We start from the raw sequence: 23,094 nt of genomic DNA, 5'->3' as shown, positions 1-23,094 counted from the left end.
GGCAGGGGCAGTCTACCCCTGCAGCTGGATGCCGAAGTCTGCCGCTTCCCTTCCCTGCTTTGCGGAGCCTCCCAGAAGTGGGGCGGCCGGGGCCGGAGAGACCCCGAAGACCCCGCCTGGCGGGCGGCTCCCCCAGACCGGGCCCCGTTTCCAGCTGCGCCGCGCTGCGCTCCCGGCCCTCCCCAGAGGGCGAAGGGCGGCGCCCTGGAGGCCGGCGGGGAAGCCGCGCCGCCCCCCCCCCCGCCTCCAGCGGGCGCCGCGACCCTCCCCAGCGCCTGCGCCCTGCCCGCGCCGCGCGTTCTCGCCCGCCCGCAGTCCCGCTCCGGCGCTCCCGGGACGGCGGCGCTGCACAGCCTGCTTGCCGGGGACGCGCCGCTCCGGCTGGGCGGCAGCAGCGAGGAGGCGCGTCCGCCGGGCCGGGGCTGTCTGGTGCCTGCCTGCCTGCCTGCCTGCCTGCCGCGAGGACCGGCCCTTCGCCCACCCGTCCGCCTCCCCGGCGCTCGACTTCGGCCAGGCAGCCGGGCCAGAGGAGGGCAGGCGGGCCTCACCTGCCGAGCGCGCGCGGCGGTCCGGAGCCCCTTCCAGTGCTGAACGGTAAGCGGGGTTGGCGAGCGGGGCAGGGCAGCGCGCCGCCCGGGGCAGCCTCTCCCGAAGGGGCCGCGCAGGTGCTCCGCGGCTGCTGGTGCGGCGCGGCCCGGACGGCTCGGCGTCCCCTTTTCTCTTCGCTTGGTGGCAGCTCGGAAGGCCGGCCCGGGGGCTGCGTGCAGGTGCGGCTGGCACAAGCCCGCCAGGCTTTAAGGGCAGGAGGGAGCGGGCTGTGGACTGGAGGGGCAATGCCCTGCGAAGGGGTCTGCGGCTTCTCTTGCTCGGAAGGCTCCCCCAAGAGCACCAGTGCTGCCCGGCTGGGGGAATCGGGCCAAGGGGGCCAACAGCGTCCGGGCAGGAACTCGCAAGACCCGCGGGAAAGCTGAGACCGTCGCCCGAGCCTGTCATACTTCACGATAGGCTGCCTCTGAACATGCAGGTTCCATTCGATGCTATGCCTAAAGGTGTCTTTCCAGCTGCCCATAAAGAGCTAATTTTCCAATCGCTTTTTAGAGCATCAACAACTCTCCTGGGTTCTACAGAGGGCCCACCAAGAAACCAGGAAAGATGCCTCTTGTAGCCCCCAAGAACCTCTTCACCCTCACACGACCCCACCGAGGGCTGGCTCTTCACCTTGAATCTAGAGCCACCACCAAGTCTGCAGCCTGGCGTCAGACACCTCCCCCACCCCCAAGTGAAAAAGGAGGAGGTGAAAACAGCTCTCCAGGCAAGACAGCTGCATCTGCCCCCCTGTGTTTGTGATGCATGTGCAGGGCATACGGATCTCAGGTGTAGAGTCAATGACGCCCTTCTGCCCGATGACCCATTCTGTCGTGACGGGCTGCTGCATGCCACTTTGCAAAGTGCTGGGGCAGAAATCGGGGGTCTGGGAGGGTAAAACAGACAACTCTTTTCCTGTGAGTGGCTGGAAGCCCCATTGCAATTGGCGAGATTTTAGGCACTCCCTAAAATCCCACGTGGCCTGGAGTTCTGAGTGCCCCTCAAGATTTGTGGGAGAGTGCGTGGCCCCTGCTGAATCACTGCTGCAGAGTATGCACATTCTGTGATTCAAGAGCACTTCCTACCATGACCCCTTGGAATATCTCTGTATCCCGGAGAAGCAACCTAGAACTCTGTGGACCAGTTCTGTTGCTCTCTAGTCTTCCCCCAGGGCACAAAGTGGTTTTCTTAGAACACAGCCTCCCAGTTCCATGTAATGCAAGGGTCCATGTATCCCTCCAAATATTAGATTTAGAGGGGAAATTTTATTTTCACAGAAGCATGCAGAAGAATAAGTCGTGTAGGGAGGAAGACATTTTTCACCCTCTCTGTGCTCATCTCCACCTTTCAGTGCTGGGTCCAGAGGGCAAAAAGGCCTGCTTCCTCACACAATACATACCGGAAGGACCTTGGTTGTTACAAGACATGGCAGTGGCTGCCAGTTGTGATGGCCCTAGGAAGGCTCCCCCAAATCCAGGAGGGTGGTTCTGTTGAGGGCTGTTAGGCATGATGGCTGATGGATCTTCCTGTTTGGAGGCAGCCTGCCCCTGCATGCCAATTGTCAGGGAAACCCATGCCTGGCTTAGGAACTTCTGGTTGGTTGCTTTTGAAGGCAGATGGCTGCAACCTAATCTGGAAAAGCAATTTTTATGTTCTCTTCTGAGGCTTGCGAGGGTAGGGGGAGACAAGCACCTATTTCCTTTGTGCTCACCTATTAAGTTTGCACAGAATAGGTGTCATACCAGGCTAGGCTTGCGGTTTGTGCAGACATTGTATTGTGGCGCTGCAAAATGCTGGTGCATCAGTTCCAGCTCCCCTTGACAGTCCCCTTGTGCTTCAGAGCCTGAGCTGGAAGCTCTTCTAAGGTTCAAGAAACACTGCAGCATCTGCTCGGGCCTGTGGCTCTGCAGAGGCTTTCTCCCTGATCTGGCTGGCCTCCCAGCATTTTATTTCTTTGACAGTGATTTGGGGGAGGCACCGAGCCTGGATCCTGACATACGACATCTCTGTGGTTCAAGCTCTGCCCTGGGCTTTTCCTGCCAGGTAGGGTCTGAGGGTTGCCAGATTCGATATTGCCCTTGTGGTGTGGGGTCTAGCAGGTGGATCCAGGGCAGAACCGGGTGGCTTGGGAGCAGAATTTGGCTGGCAAAACCCGTTTTCCTGGTCAGGCCTGGTATTTGGCACCTCCAGTAGGGCACATTTGGGAGATCGCCCTGAAAAGGTCCTGGTATGTCCTGAAAAAGAAACTAGGATAAGAAAAGTAAGGGCAGTAGAAGGCTGCTGCTAGTGTGGAGACCAAAACTATGTAGGGCTGTCAAACACTGAGAGCCAATTTCAGAAAGACTAGAAATAGAACAGATATGCGCCAGGTAATAGTTTGGCTTCTTCGGGTTCTTCAGAATGATAGGCGAATCATACCAATGGCCCGTGACTAAAACATACACCCAGATAGCAGCATCCCTCATTAAATGTGTGCTTACTGCAGCCTTCGGTATTGTAGAAATTGTTCATCCTTTATTTAGGGAGCCACAATGGGAGGGCAACTTAGTGTGTGCCATGTGTGTGCGCATGTGAGGGTGTACAGGCATGGCACGTACATAGAGACTGGAAGCAAGTTCTTACAGTCATTTCTGAACACCCTCCCCAAATGACAATTCTCAGAATTTTCTAGCGGAATGCATAACACTGAATAGCTTTATGGTGTAAATGTATCTTGAGGGTTATGCTCAGCGCTGGTGCTCTTTGTGCTAACAGTAAATCAAAGTTCTGCCCCAAGAAAGCATGTTTGCATACAGTTGCTTACTTTGCATATCTCTGCTCATGGTCAGTGGTAGAAAGCTCCCTTCCTTTCCCTGGCCACAGGAAGTTCTGACAAGGGCTTGAAGTTTGCTTTAAAAAAACACACACACCTCTTGCCCAACACAAGTTTCTGTTTTGAATTTTGATCATGGAATGGCAAGATAACACACAGCGCAGGCTGTGCTTCTGGGAGGAGAGAGGAAGAGTACCCGTTGTAACTCCCGGCTTATTCCTGCAACCAGTTCCCTTGCTTTCTTAAAAAAAGCGCCTGAAGTGAGGTGGGCGCCTTGGTCCAAATTGTGCTGGAAAGGGACGGATGCCCCCAAGCTGAAGGTACTACTTTATTTTGCCACAGTGAGTTCAGGAAAGAACTTGACTCCAGAGCTCTTCTTTTCTTTCGGCCCTGGATTTACCACTTGCCTGACTAATGAAAGCCAATGCAGCTGCTTTATAACATCTGACGGTGTACTTTTATGGCCTGGCTCATACATTAATACACATTGCTTGAGGGCTAGCAACTGAATTTGTGAGCTGTCTCTGTTGGAAGCATAGAATCTGAAGAGATGCAGTATGAGTGCTGCCTGCGGTGTTGCCCAGATCACTAGTCTGCAGGGAATGTGAGAACCAGCCCTAGGTGCATGTTGATCTTTCCCATATATGATTAAGCTGGACTCCAGTTTCTGGTAAGGTGGTTATTGTTAAGCCTGTATAAAATAGGTGGTGGGTGGGTGCATTCTGATTGAGAAGCACTGCAGCTTCCGCAAAAGAGAGGATCGCTTAAAGACTTCCTACGGGTTTCTCAAATGAGCAGCGAGTGCATTGTGCCTGCACTGTGGATTGTTCAACAAATTAAGGCTGTGCTGCTGTAATTAAAGCTTGGAGGGTTCTCACATGCCTGGGTTTGGATATAGATTTGTAAAGAGAGCAAGAGACTGGAACAGATTGTTTTAATGATTTTTGTAAGTTTTTAAAATAACCATTATGGAATTCTAATTTCTGACATTGATTTATTGTTTTGTAGCCCTTTTTTCTGACTTTGGAAGAATGATTTGATGCATGAGAAATGAAATGAGAAGCTGATATAGTATTTATCGGTTCCTGTTTTATCGTAGCTGAGTACAAACTACAAAAGTATGCAGTTTGTTGGATAAATGTTGGCTACGCAAGGATGAACTAGAATTTCAAATTCTAAGTGCTGCAGTGCTTGTTAACTTGATTCTGAAGTATTGTGCCACTGAGCTTACAGTTTCAGAATGGGTTAACTGTAGGGTTGCCAGCCTCCAGGTAGTGGCTGGAGATCTCCTGGAATTACAACTGGTCTCCATGCCACAGAGATCAGTTCACCTGGAGAAAATGGCTACTTTGGGGGGTGGACTCTATGGAATTATGCCATACCAAGGTCCTTTCCCTCCCCAAACCCCACTTTCTCCAGGTTTCTCCACGTTTCACCCCCCAGATCTCCAGGAATTTCCCAACTTGGAGCTGGCAACCCTAGTTAACTGACAGCTTCCCAAATCTTCACCAGTCTTACCTCTGAAAAGGTTTACTTCTGCAAGTATGAAAGAGTGAGAATTGGCCTCAGTGGAGATCACACCCTAGGCAGGCTTTTGTATGAGCCACTGTTCTGTTCTGGATGTGCTTCCTGAGTGGAAATAGGCCCCAAGAGCCGTGACTCACACCAAGACGCAACCAAAGGGGATTCTGCCGAGTCTCACGTCTCTTGAGATCGAATGATCCGATTATGCAAGGCAGAATTACCAGCCCAAGACCAAAGCCAGAGCAGTGAACCAGGGTGCAGCCAGGCAGGCAGGCAGGCAGGCAGGCCCCTCTGTGGATGGGCACTTTGGAATCCAGCCACACTCTCACAAGCACACCGTCTGCTGTTCCCTCTTCCATGTTACCAGTGAAATTTTGTACTGCTTTTGAATGGGCCAGAGCAATTTGCGCCTGTTCGATAATCCCAAAAACTGAAGGCCCAAAACGGAAGGCAAAGGTAAGAAAAAAGTCAGAATACTGCTCTCTTGGATCCAGTGACCCTGTCCCTTAGTTTGTACTGCGTGCCCAGAGGCCCAGATCAATACCTGATGAATTTCTAGACTGCATCCCAGGAAGGGGACCTCTTCTGACAATTCACAGCTGGTGGCTTGATTGAAAAGTAATGAGGTGCTTCTTGTCTGGATTCAAAGTGTGCTAGAAAAACAGATTTTGTCCTGTAATATGGACCTCACCAGCTGCAGTCTGTTGTGTGTTCTTGCACATGGATTTTCATGCCTGTACCACTGTTTGGAGATTTAACTACTAGAAGCTCAAGGAAAGTGACTACAACCTTGTGCAACAATGACTCTGATGTGCAGGTGCCAAAGGTAGCAGCATCTTTAAATGGATTTTTTGGGACAGGTAGCAGAAAGAAAGGCTGCCACTCTCAAAATGGGAATAGTTGGAGGGTCCAGGATGGCTGCTGAGGCAGACCCTAGTGAGTGAGTTTTGCCAGCACAGTATGTGGGACGGATGGGGCATTTTCTGCTACCCACCAAAATGTACCTTCTTTTGGTCCAGCTGTCATAACGTGCCTGGAGTCCAGCACCCTACAGTGCTTCTCGGGGTTTTTTTACTTGCTTAAGGTTCCTCTCAAGGCAATAACAACAACAACAACATTATATACCACCCTTCTGGCCAACTTAATGCCCACTCAGAGTAATTTATAATGTATGTTATTATTAGCCCCACAATAATAATCACCCTGTGAGGTGGGTGGGGCTGAGAGAGCTCTGGAAGAGCTGTGACTGACCCAAGGTCACCCAGCTGGCTTCAAGCGGAGGAGTGGGGAATCAAACCCGGCTCTCCAGATTAGAGTCCTGCGCTCTTAACCACTACACCAAACTGGGTCTCAATGCAAGTCTCTCTTGCTTTAGTCAGTAGACTGGAGGAGGAGGCAGAGGAGGAGGAGAGTGCTACAGATGACTCAGTTAGGTTTTGTTTACTTGCTTCAGGTCTCCCACTTTTTTCAAAGTCTTTATTTTAATTTGAATTTCAGCGTGTTCTGCCTCATGTGTCCATAGCTACTTCCTTCTCTGATTTCTTTCTCTGTTTTTTGACGGAGAGGCATTTTACTGGGGTCTTACAGGGAAACTCAGGGAGGCCCTAATCTCTCCCTGGCGACCCCAGTATGAGACATGGGGCCAGTCCACTGTCCCCTGCCAGCAAGTGCCATGCTGTAGGCTGAGTGTCTGGTCCCTTCATTCTGCACCATGTTCCCTCTGGCCAGCAACATGGGCACATGTACAGTCAGTGTGAACAACTGTTCTTGAGCCAAGCCAGACTGGGATATTTAAAACTGAGCAGACTTTCCAGTGTCATCATTGCTGATTCAGTTGGACAATTTCAAATTGAAATTCAGATGTGAATGTTTAATGTAAGACTCTTCCTTCCAAGTTTGAATGATTTAGACTTGTTGGCTTGCCTTGATTTTGTTCAGTTTTGACACAGAAAACAAATGATCATAAACTGTCAAATATGAAATACCTTTGCATATCTGCTCTCAAATACAGAAATGCCATCTTCATAACTTGATATCTGTCCAAGGCAGGAGCATAGACTTTCCAATTTCCGGGGGGGCTGGGCCAGAGGCATTGCTATATCCGGTACTTGAAAAAAACGTGGCCCAGTGACATCATTGGGATGACATCACAGGGAGGGGTTTCCATTGCCACCACCTATGGCGGCGGGGCCATGGGGGTTTAGGGAGGGGCTCCTCACACATTTAGGGAGACCTGGGCACCCATGGGGACTCCCCCCTTAACAACGCCCCTGGGCTGGGCCAAACCTAGGAAAAGGTGGGAGTTGGCCAGTGGTTATAGTGGTATCTCAGCAATCTCCTGCTGTGTCCTGTTTTTGAAATTCACTTTTAGGATAGTCACTTTAAGATCTACAAATATACATACCAGGTGTATAGGACAAATGAATGGTCACAAATTTGACACTAATAAAGGCAACACAGAAAAACCTGTAGGGGAACATTTTTAAAGTTTTCCTGGACGTTCATTTACAGGAGTCTTGATTCTGCCTTATTCATAAGGGTGACTTAGTACTGAAATTTACTAAATTGTGGCATCGCAGATGCCTTCATTTGGTAAATGTGTGGTTGAAGTCTGAACCAGGGGAGAATACAAAACAGTTGCTGTGCACTCGATTTCTGAGCAATGTACAGAGTTCAGAGTAGTAGCAATCTCCTCATTTCAAACTCGTATCCTATAAGTGAGTACAAGGACATTTTGAGGCAATTCAGAACAGTGCTAGTCACCATGCAAGACAGATAGTAGGCCGTGCAAGACAGAAATGTGAACTGCACTTTCTCAACGAGGAAACTAATCATCTAAACCACACACTTCAAGCAAATGCCTACTCCAGAAATGAAATCAGAAGAGCAATTAAACCAAGGATAAATCAAACAACCAAGGAAAAACAGTCTCCCACAGGAAAAATGTTTTTGCCATATATCAAAGGAATCACTGATCAAATGGGAAAGCTTATGAAAAAGCACAACCTTCAAGCAGTATTCAGACCCACCAGAAAAATACAACAGATGCTACGATCAGCAAAAGACAGTAGAGACCCCCTCACCTCTGCAGGAGTATACCACATACCCTGCAGCTGTGGACAAGTTTACGTCGGAACCACACAGCATAGCATCCAGACAAGAATAAAAGAACATGAAAGACACTGCAGACTTGGCCATCCGGAAAAATCAGCAGTGGCTGAACATAGCCTAACTCAAACAGGACACAGTATCCTATTCCAGGACACTAAAATACTGGACAACACTTCCAACTACTTCATCAGATTGCACAGGGAAGCCATTGAAATTCATAAGCATAAGCACAATCTCAACAAGAAGGAAGAGACTTTAAGAATGAATAGAGCATGGTTTCCAGTCCTGAAAAACACCAGGCTAACAAAATACTCTATACCCTACAATAGCCCTGCAGAGAAGATTAGCATATCAAGCACCAATCCATATGCAAAAGAACCTCCTCAGGATACAGTGAAGTCTCCCTCCATTAGCATTCCACATCCTGGGAAACTCTTACAGGATGACTCAGTCCAACCACACCTTCCTGAGTAGATCTAAATGACCTGCCAACATCTTTTCCACCCTGTGACACTGAGAGATCTGGTGCTACACCTCTGAAGATGCCAGTCACAGCTGCTGGCAAAACGTCAGGAACTACAACACCAAGACCACGGCTATACAGCCTGGAAAATCCACAACAACCATCATTCTCTGGCTGTGAAAGCCTTCGACAATACAGTGCTAGTCACGACTCCATAGACAACTCAGTTATACTACCTAGGATTGTATATACCTTGCTTTCTTAGCACACTGCTTAAAAACTCCACCTTAAAAACAGAGACATTCAGAACATGTTATTAACCAAATCACATAATTAAGTGCACATTCCTTGCAAATGTTCTCTCTGGGCTGCACATAGGGCAAAAGAAATTTTTAAAAGTCCTCTGATCTGCATCCCCCCCCCAAACTTGTTCATGCAGATGGGCTTTCTCATTGATTCAGAGAGACAACACTCAGGCTGCCATTTTAGGAATTGTCCTTTTCTGCAATAGATACCACCTCTCCATTTAAAAATGGAATGGAAATTGAAAGAGGAGCTTACGAGTGGCTGAAGCAGCCCCCCACAGCATGAAAAAACTATTCTCCAACACCCAGCCCCCCCCCCCAAACCAGCAAGCTAGCAAACAAACAAAGCTATTTCAGCAAGGAAACATAGGGTCTACCCTTTCCCAGTGTTCCATTTCCAAAATACAATGTAATGATAAAGTAACTGAAAAGTAAAATAAAATAGAGACTCACTTTTCCCTATTAAAAGGAACAGAAGATGTTCTTTAACGGAGTAGCATTGATTGCAGAGAAAACATGATGATGGGTGGTTGGAGTATGCTGGTTGGTGTGAGTGTGAAAGAGAAAGAGAAAATAACAAACATATACTTGCCTTAGTTTTAGAAAAGAAGTAAGAATATTATAGGAATTCCATACTTTGATAGAAAAGTAGAGAGATTCCTATCTACCGATCTATTTCTGAGAGGGAAGGCCTGAGATCAGCAATCTGCACATCAAAGGATAGTTCAAGGCAGTAAACAGATCCCTGACCTGTCTATCTTTCTAACTCTCTGGTTTCTCCCCCTCTGAAACCTGAGGAGAGGGACAGCGTTAGAAGTGGAGTCTTGTTGCTGTCAAGTTGCCTATGGCCTATGGTGACCTGATGAATGAAAGACCTTCAAAACGTCCTATCATTAACAGATCCTGCAAACTGGAGGACATGGCTTCTTATATTGAGTCAAGCTATCTCGTTTTAGGTCTTTCTCTTTTCCTACTGCTTTCTACTTTTCCTAGCATTATTGACTTTTCCAGACAATCTTGTCTTCTCATGATGTGACCAAAGTACGATAGCCTCAGTTTTGTCATTTTAGCTTCTAGTGAGAATTCAGCCTTGATTTGATGTAGTACCCACTTATTTGTCTTTCTGGCTGTCCATAGTATCTGCAAAACTCTCCTCCAGCACCACATTTCAAATGAATCAATTTTCTTTCTGTCAGCTTTCTTCACTGTCCGGCTTTCACATCCATACACAGCAATGGGGAATACTATAGTTTGGATTATCTTGATCTTGGTTCCAAGAGAGACATCTTTATCTTTAGGGATCTTCTCTAGCTCCCACACAGCTGCTCTTCCAAGTCTCAATCTTCTTCTGATTTCTTCATTGCAGTCTCCCTTTTGGGAGATATTCCATTAGCCATTGTAAATTTGCAAATATGATCTCTGGTGCCTCTTTCTTTCTGAACCCAGATTGAAATCTGGCATTTCTCATTCCAAATATGCTAAGAGTCTTTGCTTCAGAATTTTGAGCATTACTTTACTTGCATGGGAAACTAACGCAATAGTTCAATAGTTGCTGCACTCTTTGGCATCGCCTTTTTGGGGAATTGTAATGTAGACTGAGCATTTCCAGTCTGTGGGCCATTGTTTTGTTTTCCAGATGTAAATTGGAGCCAAGCAATTATGTTGCAATTATATCCTACGGAGGCCTTGCAATCTGACTGTTGCTACATTGAAAGTGAGTTGAGCCAGTCAGGGTTAAGGACTAAGCTATTTAGTGTGGGCCGTAGCCATAGGTATTTTAAGGCAGTGTATACATTCTTTTTTTATATAAAATTTATTTTTATAAATATAAGCAGAACAGAGAAAAGAAAATAATCCTTGAATGTGTTTGGTGTCTATCAGAAAAGAAAGTATAGTATCCAGTGTTCAGATTTTTGATCCTCCAAGCATCTTCCATTTGTAACATTTCCATATAATTAAAACAATTTTTGGAAGTTTGCCTTCTTTGATTTTTTTCACCTATCTTTTTTTTAGATCCATTACCCCATTCATGTCTCCGAATATCATTATCTTCTTGAAAACCAAAAATGGATTGGAAAACATTTTCATAAATTTTTTTCTCTTGCATTGTTTGGTGCATGTATTGTTGCTAGTGTGTAAATCTTGCCTTCCAGGAGCCTGATTTTCAAAATCATATATCTTCCGTCAGAGTCTCTTAATTGTTCTGTAATGTTTGTAAATTGTTTATATAAACTGCAACTTTAAAATTATAAATTCTTAATAAACACAGAAATACATATGAGCAAAAAACAGGAACAAAGCCCCAAAGAATCATGGAAATTGTAGTATGATCCAACAAAAAGGGTGGACAGTCCTGTGCTTCATCTGCATTATAACTGCGTCCCTCATGTGAGTTTGTCACTGCTTGCCCCCTGGCCAAATCTGGGGGTGGGGCTTGAGCCCCTCAGCCCCTCCGTAGTTTACACCTATGGTCCAAGGAGCAATCTTCAACACATGGGTGAGAAAGCTGCATAGCTGGTAGTAATTTAACTGTTGTAAACTGTGTGCACGCGTGCACATACGCGCACACACAAGGGGAGGAGAGCAGCAAGAAACCCCAATGCAAAGAAACAGATTTGGTAACCAAAAGATAGAGTGAGCAAACTCCAAAAATGTGCAACTAGACCAAAATAAAAGTGCACTTCAATAATAACAATAAAATATATTCAATAGCAAGCAACAAAACACAATAAAAATACTGCTAAATAACCAGTAAACTGATGCATGGAATAAATATATGGATCTAGTGATAGTTTATAAAGAACAACCAATGTGTGTCACATATTATGGTAATCCAGGACCCCAGATATTTTTTGGCTATCTTTTACAGTCCTGTTATGGAGTACTGTCCTGTCTTCATGCTATTTAACATCTACATTAAGCTACTGGATAAGGTCATCAGAAAGAATTGTAGTTAAGAGTCTTGAGTATTTTACCTTTACAACAACTCTGTGAGATGAGTCATCCTAGAAAGCGAGTAACTGGTCTGTGGTCACTCGGTGAGTTTCATGGCTCAGCCAGGATTTGAATTCAAGTCTCCCATGGACTCATCCAATACTCTGCTATTCCACACTGGCTCTGTAGACCTTTGTTTTTATAGTGCTACTCAGGGTTTTTTTTTCCTGGGAAAAGAGGTGGCGGAACTCTCAAGAGGGAAAAGAGGAAGAAACACACGGGTTTCTCTGAAATAATATTATTTTCAAGCACTATTGCTGAGTATTTTCAAGAGGTGCCAGAACTCTGTTCCACTGCGTTCCCCCTGAAAAAAAGCCCTGGTGCTACTCCTTCAGGCAGCCCTTTCCGTCCTTCTTGGATATGGGGTTTTAAATGGATAAAGGTATGCTTGAGTCTTCTCCGAGGCATTGGGCGGTTTCCAGTTAGATATGCAGCATGTGGGACTTAGAGCCAAGCTACAAGTGACGCCTGACACAGGTTGGACACTTGTCAGCTTCCCTCAAGTTTTGATGGGAAATGTAGGCGTCCTGGTTTTACAGCTTGGCTCTCCATTACAGCTGCAAGACCAGGATGCCTACATTTCCCATCAAAACTTGAAGGAAGCTGACAAGTGTCCAACCTGTGTCAAGCGTCACTTGTAGCTTAGCTCTAAATGGTGATAGTTTGTAACCTGTAAACTCATCAAGGGTAAGGAGTCTTTTGTTTCTGGTGTTTTGTTTCTGGTGTTCTAACAAGAACCACAGAGGGTGCATTGATGGCGTTACCGTCACTGATGTCTACGGCCCTCGTGGTAGTGAAGTGGCTGGCTCCTGTATGTTTGCTCATGAAAACAAGAAAACCAGATAACCTCCAGAGCAGGAGCTGGGGCTTGCAGGAAAATGTGACTTTGTAAACTCCCAGAAAGGTTTTAAAAACAAAATAGCCTCATGAGGACTGAGTATGCTTTAGGAGATACTGAATGTTGAAAGCAGTTGAGATTCTGTTGAGGGAGGCGGAGGAGAATTTAAACCGGTCAAGTACCTGAGCACTTATAAGGTGCTGAGGGAACATTGCTGGTGTATGTGGGGGGGGCAAGATTTCCAAATTATTCTTTCTGTGATTCCTTGAGGGACCATCATATATTATTGCATCTAAAAGAAAAGTGCATGTCTTTTTGTGTCAACTCACCCAAGCAGACAAAAATAGCAGTTTCTGCATACTTGTGGGGGACTTCCCAGGTACGCAAAAAAATATGACTTTGTAAATTAAAATGTTGAAAGCCCTGAAATGATTTGAAGATCCAGTCTGCTCACTGAGAACAGCTGAATGTTGAGAGGTAGGGTGGGGGGAGGTGGGGAACTCACCTGATCAAGCTCTGAAATGTTTAATGTATCTTGGAGAGAGAAATTAGGGGGCAGGGAGGCTCTAGGAGATGTGTATTCCCCAAGCTTAATTTCCCCCTTCCCTTGAAGTCCAAGTGCTAGCAGAGTCATGTGGGCACCAGAGAGAGGCACTGAGAGAGGCACTGAGAGAGGAAAGTCCCCGAAAGTTTGCAGTCTCCTGGAATTACCATGGGGGTAAAGCTAGTGTTGACGGGTTGCATGCAGTGGTCCATAGGCGCACTCTGCCATCATTCCGTCTTCCTCCTGCAAGCTTGGCCGGAACATCAGCAGTCAGGCCAAGGGCACTACAGCTCTAGATAACAGAGCTCCAGGATGAGGTGAGGGGCTGGAAGATGTTGGTTCAGCCCCAGAATCCAGCAATGTTATTGCTATAGTACTGTGGCCAGTGGTGGAGGGTGGGATTCCTAGTTGTTTAGGGACTTGTCCATATGTAATAGCTATTTCTCAAAAGCCTTTCTCTTTGTCCCGCCCAGATTTCTGCTATGCTTCAGTATCCAGGGGTGGCGCCAGAGTTTCAGGTGCCCGCGGTTGGGCGCGCACCACACTGTGCGATGACATCACGAGTGATGTCATCATGCAAAGCGTGCGCTGTGAGCCGCCCCCATTGCTGCGGCAGGTGGCCTCCCAGCTCTCCCACTCAGTTGCCCTGCGCCGCCCCAGATGCCTGCTGCGCCTGGCCCGTGGCTGCTGCGCCCGGCTGGGGCATGTGCTTGCAGCAGTGGCGGCAGGGTGGGAGGGCTGGGAGGCTGCAGCAGCTGCGGCTTCCCATCCCTCCCCCTCAGCCGCCAGCGCTGCTGCCACCAGCTCCATGGCACAGGCCCCCGCCCCCAGCGCCTCCTCCGATGCCCCCTCCGGCACCCCCGCGCTCGTGGCAACTGCCTACCTGGCTTCATTGGGTGCGCCAGCCCTGCCAGTATCAGCACCAAGAAATAGAACCTGGGAAGGGTGGTGGTCAGGCCTGATTCTGCTTTCAGTGGCTCCTATTTTAATAATATGGGTAAATAGACTGACACTTAGAAGGGACCTCTAGGGTCATCTAGTCCAACCTTCTGCACAATGTAGAAAATTCACAACTACCCCCCCCACTGCCCCAATGACCCCTGCTCCATGCCCAGAAGATGGCAAAACACCTCCAGGATCCCTAACCAAACCAGCCTGTGGAAAACCGCCACCCAACCCCAAGATGGAGATCAGCTCCACCCTGAGCATGTCAGAAGGGCCACGAAAACCAAGCACTGATGAACCCACTTCTGCCCTCCCCCTCATGATCTGCCCAGGCTCACAGAATCACCATTACTGTCAGATGGCCATCTAGCCTCTGCTTAAAAACCTCCAAAGAAGGAGAGCCCACCACCTCCCGAGGAAGCCTCTTCCACTGAGGGACTGCTTTAACTGTCAGGAAGTTCTTCCTAATGTTTAGGTGAAAACTCTTTTGTTTTAATTTCAAGCCGTTGGTTCTGGTCTGAGCTTCTGGGGCAATGGAAAACAACTCCGTACCATCCTCTATATTGCCACCCGTCAAGTACGTGAAGATAGTTATCATATCACCTCTTGGTCGTCTCCTCTCCAGACTAAACATTCCGAGCTCCTTCAGTATTTCCTCATAGGACTTGGTCTCCAGACCCTTCACCATCTTCATTGCCCTCCTCTGGACATGTTCCAGCTTGTCTATATCCTTCATAAATTGTGGTGCCCGAAACTGAACACAATATTCTAGGTGAGATCTAACCAGAGCAGAGTAGAGCGATACCATCACTTCTCGAGACCTGGACACTTATGCTTCTGTTGATACAGCCCAAAACCACATTTGCCTTTTTAGCTACCACATCACACTGCTGACTCATGTTCAGTGTATGGTCTACTAAGACCCCTAGATCCTCTTCACACATACTACTGCCAAGACAAGTCTCCCCCATCCTATAATTATGCATCTGATTTTTCCTTCCTAAATGCAGAATTTTGCATTTATCTCTGTTGAAATTCATGTTATTTGTTTTAGCCCACTTTTCCAGCCCCTCAGGATTATCCTGTATCCTTACTCTGTCTTCAACTGTATTTGCCGCACCTCCCAACTTAGTATCATCTGCAGATTTAATAAGCATTTCCTCTATTCCTTCATCCAAATCATTTATAAAAATGTTGAACAGAACAGGTCCCAGGACTTAGAACATAGTTGAAACCTGCCCCCTCTCCCTCTCCCCCCACCTCACGCACACACGGAAAGAGGAGTTGGAGCCAATGGTGCCATGCGTGCAAAATGTACTGGTTGGTCCCATCTCCACATTTATGCTCAGTCCTCATAGCAACCTGGTATGACCCTCTTGGGGGTTCTCTGTCATCCTGAGGGGCGTCCCACCAATAATTCAGCATAGATGAGGAATTGCTGAATTTATAAGGCATTCCTATGCAAGCCCAGTCTTCTCAGCCCCCCCCCCCCCTGCTATGTGGACCTAACTCCTGCCAGCTTTGGACCAGGCTCTCCCTCTTGGTATAACCTACCTTACAGGGTTGATGTGAGGATAAAAAAGCAGAGAGAACATTGAATGCTGCCTTAAGATCCATGGAGGAAGGAAGGATGGGATGAAAATAAAATGAATTAATGGGAGAATCTGCATGAAGATCTCAGTACACTGTGCTGTTTATTAAAAAATAAAAATGAATGAAAATATTAAACAGGTTTTTGTTAAACTCTAGCGCTAGCTACAGGTTGAATATATACTAGCAGTTGCTGTTTATGAAAAGAATAGGAATTCTTCAGGCTGACCAGAGGAAACAGCTGATGAAGAGGCACCTCAGGTAACTTTGGGGTTGTCAGATGTAGGTAGCCGGGGTTTTAAACTGGTCCTGTATGAATTGGCAGCAATCCTTTTGGCATTGAACACCAGAGTAGTTGCATTGGTTTCAGTGAGATCTGAGATAATGAGTCTTAATTAACTTAAAGTAGGGCCGTTTTCACGCTACTAACCTGCTTCCGTAACGTTGCGAAACATCACGCAAAACTCATGGAAGATAGCGTCTTCTTGCGAGAGTTTTGCGCGACATCACGCAAAACTCTCACAAGAAGACGCTATCTTCCGCGTTTTTTGTGCCATGTTTCGCAACGTTAAGGAAGCAGGTTAGTAGTGTGAAAACGGCCACGGTGACTGAGTGGCCAAGACTTCAAACCATCTTTAAACTGCAGGCTGCAGTGCTGATGGGAGGAAGTAACTCCCTTGAGGGGGGGGGGTGTTACTCTTCTTTTGTTTTTTGCCTTTTGCTTTCATTTTTACGAGAAGAGAAGTGATCCCATTTGTATCCTTTTCCCTTCCAGCCAGTGTTTTCCTCACAACTCCACTGTAAACTAAAATGGGTTGTGTGGGATTGGTGTGGTGATAGCTGTTGGAGATTTGAACCCAGGCCCCATCAGTCCAAGCTGACCGTTGTTTCTTTCTTGGTGAAAGTGAGGTAGAAGCAGTGGGAAGTTCTTGGCTTTATTGCTGTAATGAAATTGTGGGCTGTAGCAATTTCTGTTAATGTCTGGCAAGCTGCTAGGGGAGTTACCAGCTTGAAGATTTGGCCCCAAACATTTGCTATTTCCTAAATGTGTTAATTTTCACACTCTGCCGCCTGCTTTTTGTAATTTTAGGACTGTTGGGCTCTTTTTTTGGCTGCTGGAGTCTGAGTAGCAACATGTTCTCTCTCTCTCAGATGGAGTCAGAAATGGTTGCCAGCTCTGGGTACTTGTTTTCCTTCAGACAGCAGTTGAATTTACTTAGATTTCCAGGTTTTCTGTTGCTGAGGTCTTGTTCGCAAACATGTTTGCGTGCTTCTGTAGGTTTTGCTTTTCAAAATCTGGGTCCGTTGGTTTGTTTTCAAATGGTGTGGAGAAGAAGCACGGCTACTGAAGACTTGTTGCCAGGGTCTTTGTATAGAGTCAAGCAGACTCCATGGCATGCTTATTCACTGTATATTATAGGTTACATGTTTATTACTAACAACAAACAACTTCTAAAAATTATCGAATTTCAACTCAACATCCTTCATCACAATAAATCCCAGAAAAAAAAATAGAAACTCTTCAACCAGATAACAAAAGGATTTGGCAGGTCTCCCTTGGGATATGATACCACAATGTGGCTTTGCCCTGAACCCGAGCAGATCTAGTCCCCCAGATAGAAGGTGCATGGAGCAGAGCTTCACCAGATGATGTGGGCGAGAGATGATGAGAGATGATGCTCCATTCCCTTGTCAGCAACAACCTGTCTGTCATCTTCACTGGACAAACAGGCCAGTCTCTGCAAAAGAATGACTGGACACTAGTTGGGCATTCTTCAGAGTGGCAATCTGTTTTTAAAAATCCCTGCTTGGACCAGTTTCTGAAAAAGTGGTTTAGTTCTCACAGAGGTAGTATATCTGTCTCTCGGCAGCTTTATTTCAGATGACAGGTGCAGGTTCATGCGATTTAATTGTCCTTCCATGCAACAATTCTGTGCCACAGAAGAGCATATATGTCAGAACAAGGAGTTCTATCTTAGCCTTCCTCCTAGCGTTCCAGAAGGGATGATTGATAGGTGATATGATAGCCCTCTTCAAGTATTTGAAGGGAAGTTACTTAGAGGATGGAGCGGAGTTGATTTCTGTTGCCCCAGTAGGTCTGACCAGAAATAACAGGTAAAAACTAGAGCAAAAGAGTTTTTGGCTGAGTATTAGGAAGAACTTCCTGACAGTTAGAGCGGTCCCTCAGTGGAAGAGGCTTCCTCGGGAGGTGGTGAGCTCTGCTTCTTTGGAGGTTTTCAAGCAGAGGCTAGATGGTCACCTGATAGCAGTGCTGATTCTATAACTCCATATGAATTTGGGTAGATTGTGGGAGGGAGGGCTAGATGAGCTGGTGGTAGGCTCTTGTGGCCCTTTCTTATGAGTCCAGGGTAATGCTGATGGCTTCTTTGGGGTCAGAAAGGAAGTTTCCTCCAGGCCAGATTGGCTGGGTATCCTGGAGACTTTTTTGCCTTCCTCTGGCCATAGAGCAGGGGCCACTCGGGGAAGGGGAGGGAGAAAGCTGTGAATTTTCTGCATTCTGCAGGGGGTTGGACTAGATGACAGTTGATATCCCTTTCCAACTCTATGTTTCTAGCAAGCTAGTTTTCTAAATGTATTGGCAGTAGCCTCTTGCCAAGTATTAAGGAAGATTTTTATTACAGGCGTGCTAAAATTGTTCTTTCTATGGGCTTGGACAATTGCTTGTTCTTCCTTTGTAAAGCAGATTTCCGTCCCTGTCATTGGAGGTGATGGGCATCAGTGTATCCCAATGTAAAACTCTGGTGTGTGTGTGTGTGTGTAGATACATTAATAATTGTAGCCATCTAGTGGTAAAAAACAGGCACTAGCTGCAACAGTGATCCTTCCCAAGTAAGCAATTTTACTTGACTAGGGTCTAATATATGTATATATGAGGGGTGTGGTTTGGGATAAACTGGAGCTGAATTATACCCAAAATTAGCTGTTTGAGGTTGCTTCAAGATACCTAAAATGATCGCAAACACTCTTGAAATACCCTGGCGGTAACAACAATTTCTCTCTCCAAACTTCAGGAGCGTTTCAGAATTTTATAGGAAGCCAGCCCAGGAAACAAGTGGTGGTAAGATGCTGATTAACAGCTGGTGGCCAGGTGGACCTGGCCCCCACCCATGGGAAGCGACCAAACTGGCACCAGGCCCGGCCTGGCAGGGTCGTCCCTGCTGGGTGCTTCTCCCTGCCATGGCGTCGGAGGTAGTGCAGCTGGAAACCGGCAGGCAGGCTGCTGTGCTCCTGGTCTGATGAGAGGCTTGATGGTCACGGTAGCCATTTCTTCCCCCTGCAATTGAATAATGTTATATAAATATGATAGTATATCAGTATGTGTATCCGGTTCCCTAAATTCTCAGCAGTAGAATACCTTTGTCACCTGCTTTCTGTATTATGGTATGTCATACCTTAGGCAGGTTCTTCTTTTTGTATGTTTATCTGCCATTGTTTTCCAAGTCCTTCGTCCGGATACATTAATATTTTATGCTGTCTGATTGAACCCCCCCCCCCCATTTTGTAATCTGCCTTGAGTCTTAGTGAGAAAGGTGGTTATGAATGAAGTTGCCATGAAAACCCCACCAGGGGTCACCATAAGTCAACTCTGACTTGAGGGCAACACACACACACACACACACACACACAAACAAATAAATAAAACAAATAAAACAAAAAATAAATGAAACAAATAAAATAAAAAGTAAATAAAATAAATAAGGTTTGGTAAAAAGTATTACATATATTTCAACATTTTCCTCAGATGTTGAAAAACTAATCTTCCTTGAGTCTATGAGAAAGCTAGACTATAAATTAAGTAAATAAATGGAGGAAAAGCTTTTCCCTCTGGAGTTGTCAGCTCTGGCATGGGAAGCTCTTGGAGATTTGGGGGTGGAGCCTGCGGAGGAAGGAGTTTGGAAAGAATCGGAATTGGAAAGGATTCAGTTCCATGCACTCTGTCCTCTGAAGTTGCCGTTTCCTCCTTTCTCGAGATGGGTTATAATTCCAGGAGAACTCCAGGCCTCATCTGGAGGCTGGCAACCTTAATTCCTCCCATGGATTCAAAGTTTCTCAAGCCATCAGCTAGGCAGAACATTCACCTCAAAACCAAAGCTTTTAAAATCAGCACATTGAGCTGCAGAGGAGAAATCGAGTGATTGGCGAGCTCTGGCGCCAACTGCAGCTGCACGTGCAAACACAGCCTTGGGCAGGGATTTGGTTCTGGTATCTTCCCTGGGACCGAGATCAGGGTGACTGGCCTGTAGTTCCCAGGATCATCCTTTTCTCCTTTCTTGAAGATTAGGTAAAAAGGTAAAGGGAGTTCCCTGTGCAAGCACTGAGTCATTACTGACCCATGGGGGGATGTTGCATCATGATGTTTTCTTGGCAGACTTCTGTTAGGGGGTGGTTTGCCATTGCCTTCCCCAGTCATTTACAGGAAACTGGGTACTCATTTTACCAACCTCGGAAGGATGGAAGGCTGAGTCAACCTTGAGCCGGCTACCTGAACCCAGCTTCCGCCAGGATCGAACTCAGGTCATGAGCAGAGCTTGGGCTGCAGTACTTCAGCTTACCACTCTGCGCCATGGGGCTCTTGTTTTCTTGAAGATTAAGATGGAATTTTCCTTACTTCAGTCTTCCAACACATCACCTGTCCTCCAAGAGGCCTGGAAGATGATCAACAAAGGGTCTGCAAGCTCTTTTGAAAGTTCTCAGGTGCACCCCATGTGGCCCAGGGGATTTGAACACATCCAGTGCAGCATGGTGCTTCCCGGCGACTTTTCTGCCCATGTCAGCCATCAGCCCCAAAGCCATGCCTTGCCTACCGCCATCTCTAAGTGGGCCTGTTCCCTCCTTCAGGGAGAAAACTGAGGCAAAATAGGCATTGAGCCTTTCTGCTTTCTTTCTGTCCTCTGTCAGAGTTTCTCAATTTTCACGCAGCATTGGGGTATCGCCCCCTTTACCTTCTGTTTACTCCTCACATATTGGAAGAACATTTTTTTCATTTTGCCAACCCCAGGGGGCCCCAGCCAGTCTGAAGCTTCGGCCTCTCTGACAGCTGCCCTACAGTGCCTCACTATGCCTGGTACTCTAGATACATTTCCTTCTCTCCATTTCTTGAGCATCTCCTTTTTCTTCTTTAGCTCATCATGGAGCTCTCTATTCATTCACATTGGCTTCCTAGATCCTCTTCCACATTACTGTCTTACTGGAATGGTGATAGCTTGAGCCTGCAAGAGCTGTTCTTTTAGGGGGGCCTACCGTTCACTTGCTCCTTTCCCTTCCAGCATTTTTGTCCATGGAATTACTCTCATCATATATCTTAAGTTTATTAAAGTTAGTCCTACTAAAATCTAACATGTATGTTTGGCTACAAACTCCCTTGGTACCTCACAGCAAATGGAATTCTAGGAGAACATGATCACTGCTCCCTAAGGTTCTCAGCACCTTTACTCCGTCAACCAATTCTTTATGGTTGGTTAATATCAAGTCCAGAATGGCTGAGCCCCTCATTGCTTCCTCCAACATTTGAGAAAAGAAGTTGTTGGCCAGGCAGGTCAGGAAGTTACATGACCCTGGACATGTAGCAGAGTTGGTCTCCCATTACACATCAGGGAAGTGGAAGTCTCCCATAACTACAAGGTCGTGTTTCTTGGATACCCTATTAAGCTGCTCACAAAAGGCAGAATCCACATAATCTCCTTGGTCAGGTGGTCTGTAGGAGACCCCAACAGCAAAACTGCTCATCCTTCCCTCCCATCTTCACCAAGACACTTTCCACTGGGTTGTCACTTTTGTCTTCCTGTATTTCCTGACAAGCCCTTTCCGCGCACACCACACTCCACCTCCTCTACAACATTTCCTGTTCTTCTTGAATAATTCATATCTATCCACAACTGTATTCTGGTCATGTGAATCATCCCGCCAAGTCCCTGTAATGCCTACTAAGTCATATCTTTCCATCTGCATTAGTTGATTGAGTTCCTTCATCTTATTGCTGAAGCTTTGGGCATTGGTACATAGACATTGGAATCCTTGCAATATCCCCCCTCTTTGAGTTGGCCTTCCCAGGTAGGCCTCTGCTATTTGCTCTCCTTCATCCCTGAAATTCCTGTGCCCATTGTCTCTATTCCCCTGTGAAGCCAGTTTAAAGCCCTCCCTCCCCAGGTCCCTTCCAAATGCATCCTTCCCTGTCCTTGACAGGTGAGGTCCATTGCATGCAAGCAGGCCATCTTCAAGAAAATGTAGTCCATGATGATCCCAGAATCCAAATTGCTCCTGCCAGCACCATGAATGCAGAATACTGTTCCCGTTGCATTCCTCTTCCTCTGATCAAAGGGAATGCCACCTGTGCCCTCATTCCTTTCAGTTGCATCCTTTGGGTTTGCTGCAGGATCAGGTCCCGGGGCTGTGTGTCTGTTAGGTGGTCCATCACTGTTGGTGAGTAAGTTAGGGAACAGTTGGTAAGTGAGGAAACTTCTGCCACCCAAGACCCATGAGAGAAAAAGACCATTATCTAGAATGGGCTTCAGTTCACTGATGATGCCTTGGGCTGGCTTTGAACTGGGAACTGTAGGAGACAGCTGGTGGTGTTCTATTATGTCCTTTGGGCCTGTCTTGTATCAAGTGGTTTCTAGGTACCAGTCTGACCCTGACAATTTTTTGTTTCTTTACTTCTTCAGGTAGGTAACTGCAGTCCTTAGAATTCATGTTGCAAATTCTTCAGGTGCGATTCCCTGTCTCAGACTGGTACAACTGCATTTGTAACATTGTGCTTGACTCCAGACAATGGGTTGTTTCGTGTGCTCAAAGTGGTAGCTGGAAGCATTCAGTGATGTGGCTGTTGATGAGTTTTTGATATAAAGTGATCCAGAAAATTTACCTCTTGCATTGACTGGGCTTGGCTCAAGTTAATACTGAGATGAAAACTGTTGATGTTCTGGTAAAATCTCTCGAGAGCTTTCTTTCCAGGTGACCAGAAGATAAAAATGCCATCAGTAAGGCTCAGTTACCTGAGAGGTTTTAATGGGTAGGAGCTGAGGAAGAGTTTCTCCAAACCATGCAGATGTTTGCACATTATAGTGCCATGCAGATACCCATGGTCATTCCATTAATTTGAAGGTACATGCTATTGCCAAATCTGAATTCTCTGTGGGTGCAAACAAAGTGGCAGAGCTTGGGACAAGATATGCTGCGGTCTCGTTAGGGCTTGCGGTCCATCTTTTAGGGAATTCTAGAATACAGAGATTTGACATCCATAGTAGCCAAGATGGTGTTTTCTTGGAGACTGTCAGTGGATTGTTGTTACCTTAGGAAGTCAATAACCTGCTTAGCATCGCCTGTCATACCCAACGAGACCCTGTGTAATGTCTGTGCTCTAAT

General features: G+C 46.7%; 1 protein-coding gene across 1 annotated transcript in view; it reads left to right on the top strand.

The window, feature by feature from the left end:
- Positions 1 to 409: 409 nt before the first annotated feature.
- The window catches only part of FAM163B (family with sequence similarity 163 member B), a 92,058-nt gene continuing 69,373 nt past the window's right edge, over positions 410 to 23,094 (top strand). The window contains exon 1 of the mRNA XM_054997212.1: positions 410 to 594. The gene's annotated coding sequence lies outside the window, so the exon portion shown is untranslated. The remainder of the gene's footprint in view (positions 595 to 23,094) is intronic.

This window comes from Eublepharis macularius, chromosome 14 (genome assembly GCF_028583425.1).
Source record: "Eublepharis macularius isolate TG4126 chromosome 14, MPM_Emac_v1.0, whole genome shotgun sequence".
In the NCBI taxonomy this organism is placed as follows: Eukaryota; Metazoa; Chordata; class Lepidosauria; order Squamata; family Eublepharidae; genus Eublepharis; species Eublepharis macularius.
This window is presented reverse-complemented; position numbering and strand designations above follow the sequence as displayed.